Source organism: Uranotaenia lowii, chromosome 2 (genome assembly GCF_029784155.1).
Source record: "Uranotaenia lowii strain MFRU-FL chromosome 2, ASM2978415v1, whole genome shotgun sequence".
NCBI classification, from domain to species: Eukaryota; Metazoa; Arthropoda; class Insecta; order Diptera; family Culicidae; genus Uranotaenia; species Uranotaenia lowii.
In genome coordinates, this window is record NC_073692.1 from 408,981,090 (window position 1) to 408,994,554 (window position 13,465).

Genomic DNA, 13,465 nt, shown 5'->3' on the forward strand with positions numbered 1-13,465 from the left:
AAATACAACCTGTAATTCATAATTAACGTAATTTTAAATGAATTCATCTTAAAATAAATAAACAGACATTTAGAATTACAGTAAATGTCCTGTAACAAAAAGGAGCATGACATTGGCAGTAATTTTACAGGTTCAAAACAAATTACGTGTCATAAATTTATACGGTGTTCAACAATTTTCAATTGCACATTAGAAAATTTAAGTGCATTTGGCATCCCAGTTAGCTAAACAGTCAAAACCAGCACGCGCGAGGACTTGTTTTTGTTTTTAATTTTCTTTTGTTTAGGGTTCGAAGCGCGGTTGCTCCGCTTGAAAAATCTTTGTACGACGCCGTGGCGGCAAGGTCGGTGTATTTTCTTGACAATCTGCAGCAACATCCATCAGGTACAGCGCTTCCGCATCGGAGAAGGTTTCCGTTTTTCGATGGTTTTGTGTCAGTGACTGTTCCTGTTCCAGAAGCACCAGAAGCAGATTCTGATAAGCGTCGACTAGGCGAAACAGAATGCGGTACCAAGGGTAAGTTCTTTGGATAATTGTTTATATCAGGAAACAAACTTCTTCATTCTATTCCGTTTGTTAGTTCCTGCCACCGAAATCGATGTGCACCACCTTCCAACTGATGGCGGTTGGGCAGCAGTTTCGAGCCAATTTATTTCATTGAAATACCGTTGCCGTGAAGAGATTGAAAAGAAACATCACATGACACAATTTTGAGATGCATTTGCTGCAGCGCTCAGAGGAGTTATATACCCCTCGGTAAAACACCGCTGGGCGCTGATTATAAACTGAAAGCCATTAGCCTGAATTTCTTGACGAAAACAGGCTTCCAAGGAATGAAATAGAGCAGCGGTCCAATTAATAATCAAAGGTAAGAAAAAGAAGATTCTAATGAAATATTAAATTTTCTTTCAACTGCTATTGAGTTCTACCTAGTTCAAAATGCCTTAGTAGTTATTAAGTCTTAAGTAGTTATTGAAACATGCTTATAATGTCATTTTTTACTTCCAGACTGCAGCGACTAATAAGGTCCCAAGGAATTGCCAAGGAATTAAGATAACCGTATTAAATTACGAGGGCAGAATTTAATCGAATTTTCAATGGGCTCGATAATCTAAAATTATCCGAAAGTGACGAAGCGCTTCCCTTTTTTGGATTACGTATCTGGTAAGAAATTTTTGAGAGGATAATAACTTACAATGAATATTTTTCAATACCTCGCACTTTAGCGATTAACGCTTGGCAGTCTAGCTGGGATAATGGCACAAAGGGACGTTGGCTCCATACGATTATCCCTAAGGTTCCGACGAAGGCATGGTTTAAGCATTTTAACATCAAAATCACTGCCGGCTTGACGCGCATTTGTTTCGTATACAACTAGTTACAAGCAATGTTTGTGTTTGTGGGGATGGCTACCATGACATTGATCATGTTGTGTGGACGTGTGAACGGTTTGATCGATCGAGGGGTTGGCTACTGGATACCATTAGGGCCCGATGTAAACTACCTGGTGTTCCAATTCGAGACATCTTGGCAAACTTAGATCTTGAATATTTGTACCCTATATACAAATATCTTAAAATGTCTGACTTGGTCGTTTAGTCCTCTTCCCCTCTGTCTGTACTCTATCTAATGCTCGTTTCGTCTATTTATTAGAACAAACTTTCATCCGACGGGTCCTACAACACCTCAAAGAAGGCTGGCCAGGAAATCGAAAACCCTGAGGTAGCTATCGAAACCACAGCTACAGGAAGCCACCACCGGACCCTAACGGAAACTGTTCTTGGAAGTGACCCCAGTTAATCCCCTTTCCTTTCCTATAATAAAATTTTAATTAACAGTTGAGTAGCCGCGACGATTACGGCCCCCCTCTTACTAACCCAAAGTTAGGAAAAATACTCCCGGCACTTAAAAACTTTATAAGTAAAATGCCTTAATAAAACAACTTGTAAATGTATCTGGTAAGAAATCAATTTTGATGACTAAAATTAAAATAAAATATAAATCTTTGCAGTAAACCTAAAATCACTGGAAGGACGTTCATTCAAATTTTGACGAAGGCAGCATATTTTCGTTACATTACTTTGCTTAGATTGCTGAGTTGAACGAAGTGGTGCATATACTAACAGCAATGGTACGTATCAAACCAGTTAAAAGTACTTGTTAGACTCTTGTTCGATGATTCCATTTTTTTCCTACCAGAGAAAATGATTTATTGTTTCCTAAATTTTTGTTTTAACAACACACATTTGAAATATATTATGCTAAAACAGGCTATAAACGCCTGAAGTCATAATACATAGCATTTTTGTAACTTCTAAAAGCACCAACGAAGAATGTTTTTAACTTTTTCGGATTATTATGAATAAAAAGTTATTTATTTTGATTTTTTTCTTCCAGCCAACACGAAATAAGCCGTTAAAAAACAAGAATGAGGCCCTTAGGCACGACTTCCGGCTGCTGGTGTACAATCCGAAGTCATCGAATTCTCTGTCTGGTAAGCTCCGTTTGAATCGTTTAAATTTATGTAATTATTTGGACATTGACATTTATCTCATCAACCTTTCATCTAAAACGTACTTCTTTGAATTTTCTTACAAACACAGTTTCCGTTGCGGAATACTTCCTATCTGTTGACGTGGACGAATGTTACAGGACAACATTTCCTCTGGGAGTTTCTTCTACGCTATAATTCATCGTTCTACGTCCAAGGCCAAAATCGACCCGTTTTAGGATTTGAGGATTGACATTAACGGATTTGACATTAACGGATTGGAGATGAGATGGATTGCACTGAAATCGAAACCCGAATGAAGGTTGGTAAGACAGCGATAAATTTTATACTTTCTCTCCTAAATTTTATAAACAAATACATTATTGACAGGTTTCGGTCGAGGAGCCTCCCAAAAAGCAACATTCAAGCAAGTAGCCCCGGGCTGAGCGGTTGATTTCGAAACGATTGCTGATGGATAAATAGTGTTGAATACAAAAGAAAACACTATATACACGACTGATTTGTGACTAAGTTTAAATTTTTTTGTAAACTTTATAGAGAACTAGCTGACCCGGTAAACTTCGTTTTACCCGTTACTGAATAAATCGTTGGAAAATGTTTACAGTTCAATAACTTTTCGTGCTCGTGAATCTGTTTTCATGAAAATCGTCTTCAAGTTGTTCGAGTTTTATCCCGTTGCTAGATGATTTTATTTTGGAGCTCCCCTTCCATAAAAAGTGAGATTCTTGAAACTATTATACAAACCATCTCGTACCCGAAAAACCCTCGGATACCAAATTTCACTTCATTACGACCGACCATTCATACGTGATGTTATCACAAAGAAAATGCTTCAATTTTTATATATAAGATTTATAGAGAAACTATTTATAGTGTGCAAATTTATAAGTTAATGTTAAGAAATAATGCTTATTATTGTTATTCATATTGTAGATATTTTTGGTTTTAAATGAAATTCTACTGTACGGACATACGGATATTTACATGATTAATATTGTATAATTATTTGTAGAAACAAGATTCTTTTCAAGTCGTTATGTTGCAAAAATCGGAGATTTACATGAAATAAGCCAAATTATTACATGAAGTTACTTGTACTTAAACATATAATCGCCCGATTCCTTCTACCCATGCTTGACCATGTAATGTTACATGGATTTTTCTAGCAGTGAACTGTGAAAAAGTTAGGAAGAGTGTATGTTATGGCTGTGTAATCATTACGTTGAATAAAATTATTGGATCTCATTATTTTCTTTTATTTTTGCAAAATAATTGTATTCGAAATTTAAATAATTTTCCAACAAAAATCGAACCTAGGCATCAAAACGGTATTACATTTTACAGGCCTGTAATTTCAAAGCAGCCTGTAAAAAATCTGCTCACGTAAAAATAAGTGTCATGTGATTTTTTTCCGACCTGTAAAATTACGGTAAATGTCCTGCTCCTTTTTGTTACAGGATATTTGCCGTAATTTTACAGCAATTAATTTTTGCTGTGTAGATGGGACTTCTTCGAAATGAATTTTTGGCACTAGGGTTACTATGATGCGAAGGGAAAAAAACAAGGGACAAAACATTTTTGTGTTAAAAAAATATTACGCGGATTTCAACAAAAATGACAAAAATGACAAAAATGACAAAAATGACAAAAATGACAAAAATGACAAAAATGACAAAAATGACAAAAATGACAAAAATGACAAAAATGACAAAAATGACAAAAATGACAAAAATGACAAAAATGACAAAAATGACAAAAATGACAAAAATGACAAAAATGACAAAAATGACAAAAATGACAAAAATGACAAAAATGACAAAAATGACAAAAATGACAAAAATGACAAAAATGACAAAAATGACAAAAATGACAAAAATGACAAAAATGACAAAAATGACAAAAATGACAAAAATGACAAAAATGACAAAAATGACAAAAATGACAAAAATGACAAAAATGACAAAAATGACAAAAATGACAAAAATGACAAAAATGACAAAAATGACAAAAATGACAAAAATGACAAAAATGACAAAAATGACAAAAATGACAAAAATGACAAAAATGACAAAAATGACAAAAATGACAAAAATGACAAAAATGACAAAAATGACAAAAATGACAAAAATGACAAAAATGACAAAAATGACAAAAATGACAAAAATGACAAAAATGACAAAAATGACAAAAATGACAAAAATGACAAAAATGACAAAAATGACAAAAATGACAAAAATGACAAAAATGACAAAAATGACAAAAATGACAAAAATGACAAAAATGACAAAAATGACAAAAATGACAAAAATGACAAAAATGACAAAAATGACAAAAATGACAAAAATGACAAAAATGACAAAAATGACAAAAATGACAAAAATGACAAAAATGACAAAAATGACAAAAATGACAAAAATGACAAAAATGACAAAAATGACAAAAATGACAAAAATGACAAAAATGACAAAAATGACAAAAATGACAAAAATGACAAAAATGACAAAAATGACAAAAATGACAAAAATGACAAAAATGACAAAAATGACAAAAATGACAAAAATGACAAAAATGACAAAAATGACAAAAATGACAAAAATGACAAAAATGACAAAAATGACAAAAATGACAAAAATGACAAAAATGACAAAAATGACAAAAATGACAAAAATGACAAAAATGACAAAAATGACAAAAATGACAAAAATGACAAAAATGACAAAAATGACAAAAATGACAAAAATGACAAAAATGACAAAAATGACAAAAATGACAAAAATGACAAAAATGACAAAAATGACAAAAATGACAAAAATGACAAAAATGACAAAAATGACAAAAATGACAAAAATGACAAAAATGACAAAAATGACAAAAATGACAAAAATGACAAAAATGACAAAAATGACAAAAATGACAAAAATGACAAAAATGACAAAAATGACAAAAATGACAAAAATGACAAAAATGACAAAAATGACAAAAATGACAAAAATGACAAAAATGACAAAAATGACAAAAATGACAAAAATGACAAAAATGACAAAAATGACAAAAATGACAAAAATGACAAAAATGACAAAAATGACAAAAATGACAAAAATGACAAAAATGACAAAAATGACAAAAATGACAAAAATGACAAAAATGACAAAAATGACAAAAATGACAAAAATGACAAAAATGACAAAAATGACAAAAATGACAAAAATGACAAAAATGACAAAAATGACAAAAATGACAAAAATGACAAAAATGACAAAAATGACAAAAATGACAAAAATGACAAAAATGACAAAAATGACAAAAATGACAAAAATGACAAAAATGACAAAAATGACAAAAATGACAAAAATGACAAAAATGACAAAAATGACAAAAATGACAAAAATGACAAAAATGACAAAAATGACAAAAATGACAAAAATGACAAAAATGACAAAAATGACAAAAATGACAAAAATGACAAAAATGACAAAAATGACAAAAATGACAAAAATGACAAAAATGACAAAAATGACAAAAATGACAAAAATGACAAAAATGACAAAAATGACAAAAATGACAAAAATGACAAAAATGACAAAAATGACAAAAATGACAAAAATGACAAAAATGACAAAAATGACAAAAATGACAAAAATGACAAAAATGACAAAAATGACAAAAATGACAAAAATGACAAAAATGACAAAAATGACAAAAATGACAAAAATGACAAAAATGACAAAAATGACAAAAATGACAAAAATGACAAAAATGACAAAAATGACAAAAATGACAAAAATGACAAAAATGACAAAAATGACAAAAATGACAAAAATGACAAAAATGACAAAAATGACAAAAATGACAAAAATGACAAAAATGACAAAAATGACAAAAATGACAAAAATGACAAAAATGACAAAAATGACAAAAATGACAAAAATGACAAAAATGACAAAAATGACAAAAATGACAAAAATGACAAAAATGACAAAAATGACAAAAATGACAAAAATGACAAAAATGACAAAAATGACAAAAATGACAAAAATGACAAAAATGACAAAAATGACAAAAATGACAAAAATGACAAAAATGACAAAAATGACAAAAATGACAAAAATGACAAAAATGACAAAAATGACAAAAATGACAAAAATGACAAAAATGACAAAAATGACAAAAATGACAAAAATGACAAAAATGACAAAAATGACAAAAATGACAAAAATGACAAAAATGACAAAAATGACAAAAATGACAAAAATGACAAAAATGACAAAAATGACAAAAATGACAAAAATGACAAAAATGACAAAAATGACAAAAATGACAAAAATGACAAAAATGACAAAAATGACAAAAATGACAAAAATGACAAAAATGACAAAAATGACAAAAATGACAAAAATGACAAAAATGACAAAAATGACAAAAATGACAAAAATGACAAAAATGACAAAAATGACAAAAATGACAAAAATGACAAAAATGACAAAAATGACAAAAATGACAAAAATGACAAAAATGACAAAAATGACAAAAATGACAAAAATGACAAAAATGACAAAAATGACAAAAATGACAAAAATGACAAAAATGACAAAAATGACAAAAATGACAAAAATGACAAAAATGACAAAAATGACAAAAATGACAAAAATGACAAAAATGACAAAAATGACAAAAATGACAAAAATGACAAAAATGACAAAAATGACAAAAATGACAAAAATGACAAAAATGACAAAAATGACAAAAATGACAAAAATGACAAAAATGACAAAAATGACAAAAATGACAAAAATGACAAAAATGACAAAAATGACAAAAATGACAAAAATGACAAAAATGACAAAAATGACAAAAATGACAAAAATGACAAAAATGACAAAAATGACAAAAATGACAAAAATGACAAAAATGACAAAAATGACAAAAATGACAAAAATGACAAAAATGACAAAAATGACAAAAATGACAAAAATGACAAAAATGACAAAAATGACAAAAATGACAAAAATGACAAAAATGACAAAAATGACAAAAATGACAAAAATGACAAAAATGACAAAAATGACAAAAATGACAAAAATGACAAAAATGACAAAAATGACAAAAATGACAAAAATGACAAAAATGACAAAAATGACAAAAATGACAAAAATGACAAAAATGACAAAAATGACAAAAATGACAAAAATGACAAAAATGACAAAAATGACAAAAATGACAAAAATGACAAAAATGACAAAAATGACAAAAATGACAAAAATGACAAAAATGACAAAAATGACAAAAATGACAAAAATGACAAAAATGACAAAAATGACAAAAATGACAAAAATGACAAAAATGACAAAAATGACAAAAATGACAAAAATGACAAAAATGACAAAAATGACAAAAATGACAAAAATGACAAAAATGACAAAAATGACAAAAATGACAAAAATGACAAAAATGACAAAAATGACAAAAATGACAAAAATGACAAAAATGACAAAAATGACAAAAATGACAAAAATGACAAAAATGACAAAAATGACAAAAATGACAAAAATGACAAAAATGACAAAAATGACAAAAATGACAAAAATGACAAAAATGACAAAAATGACAAAAATGACAAAAATGACAAAAATGACAAAAATGACAAAAATGACAAAAATGACAAAAATGACAAAAATGACAAAAATGACAAAAATGACAAAAATGACAAAAATGACAAAAATGACAAAAATGACAAAAATGACAAAAATGACAAAAATGACAAAAATGACAAAAATGACAAAAATGACAAAAATGACAAAAATGACAAAAATGACAAAAATGACAAAAATGACAAAAATGACAAAAATGACAAAAATGACAAAAATGACAAAAATGACAAAAATGACAAAAATGACAAAAATGACAAAAATGACAAAAATGACAAAAATGACAAAAATGACAAAAATGACAAAAATGACAAAAATGACAAAAATGACAAAAATGACAAAAATGACAAAAATGACAAAAATGACAAAAATGACAAAAATGACAAAAATGACAAAAATGACAAAAATGACAAAAATGACAAAAATGACAAAAATGACAAAAATGACAAAAATGACAAAAATGACAAAAATGACAAAAATGACAAAAATGACAAAAATGACAAAAATGACAAAAATGACAAAAATGACAAAAATGACAAAAATGACAAAAATGACAAAAATGACAAAAATGACAAAAATGACAAAAATGACAAAAATGACAAAAATGACAAAAATGACAAAAATGACAAAAATGACAAAAATGACAAAAATGACAAAAATGACAAAAATGACAAAAATGACAAAAATGACAAAAATGACAAAAATGACAAAAATGACAAAAATGACAAAAATGACAAAAATGACAAAAATGACAAAAATGACAAAAATGACAAAAATGACAAAAATGACAAAAATGACAAAAATGACAAAAATGACAAAAATGACAAAAATGACAAAAATGACAAAAATGACAAAAATGACAAAAATGACAAAAATGACAAAAATGACAAAAATGACAAAAATGACAAAAATGACAAAAATGACAAAAATGACAAAAATGACAAAAATGACAAAAATGACAAAAATGACAAAAATGACAAAAATGACAAAAATGACAAAAATGACAAAAATGACAAAAATGACAAAAATGACAAAAATGACAAAAATGACAAAAATGACAAAAATGACAAAAATGACAAAAATGACAAAAATGACAAAAATGACAAAAATGACAAAAATGACAAAAATGACAAAAATGACAAAAATGACAAAAATGACAAAAATGACAAAAATGACAAAAATGACAAAAATGACAAAAATGACAAAAATGACAAAAATGACAAAAATGACAAAAATGACAAAAATGACAAAAATGACAAAAATGACAAAAATGACAAAAATGACAAAAATGACAAAAATGACAAAAATGACAAAAATGACAAAAATGACAAAAATGACAAAAATGACAAAAATGACAAAAATGACAAAAATGACAAAAATGACAAAAATGACAAAAATGACAAAAATGACAAAAATGACAAAAATGACAAAAATGACAAAAATGACAAAAATGACAAAAATGACAAAAATGACAAAAATGACAAAAATGACAAAAATGACAAAAATGACAAAAATGACAAAAATGACAAAAATGACAAAAATGACAAAAATGACAAAAATGACAAAAATGACAAAAATGACAAAAATGACAAAAATGACAAAAATGACAAAAATGACAAAAATGACAAAAATGACAAAAATGACAAAAATGACAAAAATGACAAAAATGACAAAAATGACAAAAATGACAAAAATGACAAAAATGACAAAAATGACAAAAATGACAAAAATGACAAAAATGACAAAAATGACAAAAATGACAAAAATGACAAAAATGACAAAAATGACAAAAATGACAAAAATGACAAAAATGACAAAAATGACAAAAATGACAAAAATGACAAAAATGACAAAAATGACAAAAATGACAAAAATGACAAAAATGACAAAAATGACAAAAATGACAAAAATGACAAAAATGACAAAAATGACAAAAATGACAAAAATGACAAAAATGACAAAAATGACAAAAATGACAAAAATGACAAAAATGACAAAAATGACAAAAATGACAAAAATGACAAAAATGACAAAAATGACAAAAATGACAAAAATGACAAAAATGACAAAAATGACAAAAATGACAAAAATGACAAAAATGACAAAAATGACAAAAATGACAAAAATGACAAAAATGACAAAAATGACAAAAATGACAAAAATGACAAAAATGACAAAAATGACAAAAATGACAAAAATGACAAAAATGACAAAAATGACAAAAATGACAAAAATGACAAAAATGACAAAAATGACAAAAATGACAAAAATGACAAAAATGACAAAAATGACAAAAATGACAAAAATGACAAAAATGACAAAAATGACAAAAATGACAAAAATGACAAAAATGACAAAAATGACAAAAATGACAAAAATGACAAAAATGACAAAAATGACAAAAATGACAAAAATGACAAAAATGACAAAAATGACAAAAATGACAAAAATGACAAAAATGACAAAAATGACAAAAATGACAAAAATGACAAAAATGACAAAAATGACAAAAATGACAAAAATGACAAAAATGACAAAAATGACAAAAATGACAAAAATGACAAAAATGACAAAAATGACAAAAATGACAAAAATGACAAAAATGACAAAAATGACAAAAATGACAAAAATGACAAAAATGACAAAAATGACAAAAATGACAAAAATGACAAAAATGACAAAAATGACAAAAATGACAAAAATGACAAAAATGACAAAAATGACAAAAATGACAAAAATGACAAAAATGACAAAAATGACAAAAATGACAAAAATGACAAAAATGACAAAAATGACAAAAATGACAAAAATGACAAAAATGACAAAAATGACAAAAATGACAAAAATGACAAAAATGACAAAAATGACAAAAATGACAAAAATGACAAAAATGACAAAAATGACAAAAATGACAAAAATGACAAAAATGACAAAAATGACAAAAATGACAAAAATGACAAAAATGACAAAAATGACAAAAATGACAAAAATGACAAAAATGACAAAAATGACAAAAATGACAAAAATGACAAAAATGACAAAAATGACAAAAATGACAAAAATGACAAAAATGACAAAAATGACAAAAATGACAAAAATGACAAAAATGACAAAAATGACAAAAATGACAAAAATGACAAAAATGACAAAAATGACAAAAATGACAAAAATGACAAAAATGACAAAAATGACAAAAATGACAAAAATGACAAAAATGACAAAAATGACAAAAATGACAAAAATGACAAAAATGACAAAAATGACAAAAATGACAAAAATGACAAAAATGACAAAAATGACAAAAATGACAAAAATGACAAAAATGACAAAAATGACAAAAATGACAAAAATGACAAAAATGACAAAAATGACAAAAATGACAAAAATGACAAAAATGACAAAAATGACAAAAATGACAAAAATGACAAAAATGACAAAAATGACAAAAATGACAAAAATGACAAAAATGACAAAAATGACAAAAATGACAAAAATGACAAAAATGACAAAAATGACAAAAATGACAAAAATGACAAAAATGACAAAAATGACAAAAATGACAAAAATGACAAAAATGACAAAAATGACAAAAATGACAAAAATGACAAAAATGACAAAAATGACAAAAATGACAAAAATGACAAAAATGACAAAAATGACAAAAATGACAAAAATGACAAAAATGACAAAAATGACAAAAATGACAAAAATGACAAAAATGACAAAAATGACAAAAATGACAAAAATGACAAAAATGACAAAAATGACAAAAATGACAAAAATGACAAAAATGACAAAAATGACAAAAATGACAAAAATGACAAAAATGACAAAAATGACAAAAATGACAAAAATGACAAAAATGACAAAAATGACAAAAATGACAAAAATGACAAAAATGACAAAAATGACAAAAATGACAAAAATGACAAAAATGACAAAAATGACAAAAATGACAAAAATGACAAAAATGACAAAAATGACAAAAATGACAAAAATGACAAAAATGACAAAAATGACAAAAATGACAAAAATGACAAAAATGACAAAAATGACAAAAATGACAAAAATGACAAAAATGACAAAAATGACAAAAATGACAAAAATGACAAAAATGACAAAAATGACAAAAATGACAAAAATGACAAAAATGACAAAAATGACAAAAATGACAAAAATGACAAAAATGACAAAAATGACAAAAATGACAAAAATGACAAAAATGACAAAAATGACAAAAATGACAAAAATGACAAAAATGACAAAAATGACAAAAATGACAAAAATGACAAAAATGACAAAAATGACAAAAATGACAAAAATGACAAAAATGACAAAAATGACAAAAATGACAAAAATGACAAAAATGACAAAAATGACAAAAATGACAAAAATGACAAAAATGACAAAAATGACAAAAATGACAAAAATGACAAAAATGACAAAAATGACAAAAATGACAAAAATGACAAAAATGACAAAAATGACAAAAATGACAAAAATGACAAAAATGACAAAAATGACAAAAATGACAAAAATGACAAAAATGACAAAAATGACAAAAATGACAAAAATGACAAAAATGACAAAAATGACAAAAATGACAAAAATGACAAAAATGACAAAAATGACAAAAATGACAAAAATGACAAAAATGACAAAAATGACAAAAATGACAAAAATGACAAAAATGACAAAAATGACAAAAATGACAAAAATGACAAAAATGACAAAAATGACAAAAATGACAAAAATGACAAAAATGACAAAAATGACAAAAATGACAAAAATGACAAAAATGACAAAAATGACAAAAATGACAAAAATGACAAAAATGACAAAAATGACAAAAATGACAAAAATGACAAAAATGACAAAAATGACAAAAATGACAAAAATGACAAAAATGACAAAAATGACAAAAATGACAAAAATGACAAAAATGACAAAAATGACAAAAATGACAAAAATGACAAAAATGACAAAAATGACAAAAATGACAAAAATGACAAAAATGACAAAAATGACAAAAATGACAAAAATGACAAAAATGACAAAAATGACAAAAATGACAAAAATGACAAAAATGACAAAAATGACAAAAATGACAAAAATGACAAAAATGACAAAAATGACAAAAATGACAAAAATGACAAAAATGACAAAAATGACAAAAATGACAAAAATGACAAAAATGACAAAAATGACAAAAATGACAAAAATGACAAAAATGACAAAAATGACAAAAATGACAAAAATGACAAAAATGACAAAAATGACAAAAATGACAAAAATGACAAAAATGACA

General features: G+C 26.5%; 1 long non-coding RNA gene across 1 annotated transcript; it reads left to right on the forward strand.

Moving 5' to 3' along the window:
- The first annotated feature begins 453 nt into the window (after nucleotides 1–453).
- Nucleotides 454–3,020, forward strand: LOC129749489 (uncharacterized). Its single transcript, XR_008738061.1, has 7 exons — nucleotides 454–516; nucleotides 581–868; nucleotides 1,009–1,958; nucleotides 2,012–2,131; nucleotides 2,398–2,494; nucleotides 2,604–2,813; nucleotides 2,882–3,020. It is a non-coding gene; the product is annotated as an uncharacterized LOC129749489 (long non-coding RNA).
- Nucleotides 3,021–13,465: the final 10,445 nt, after the last annotated feature.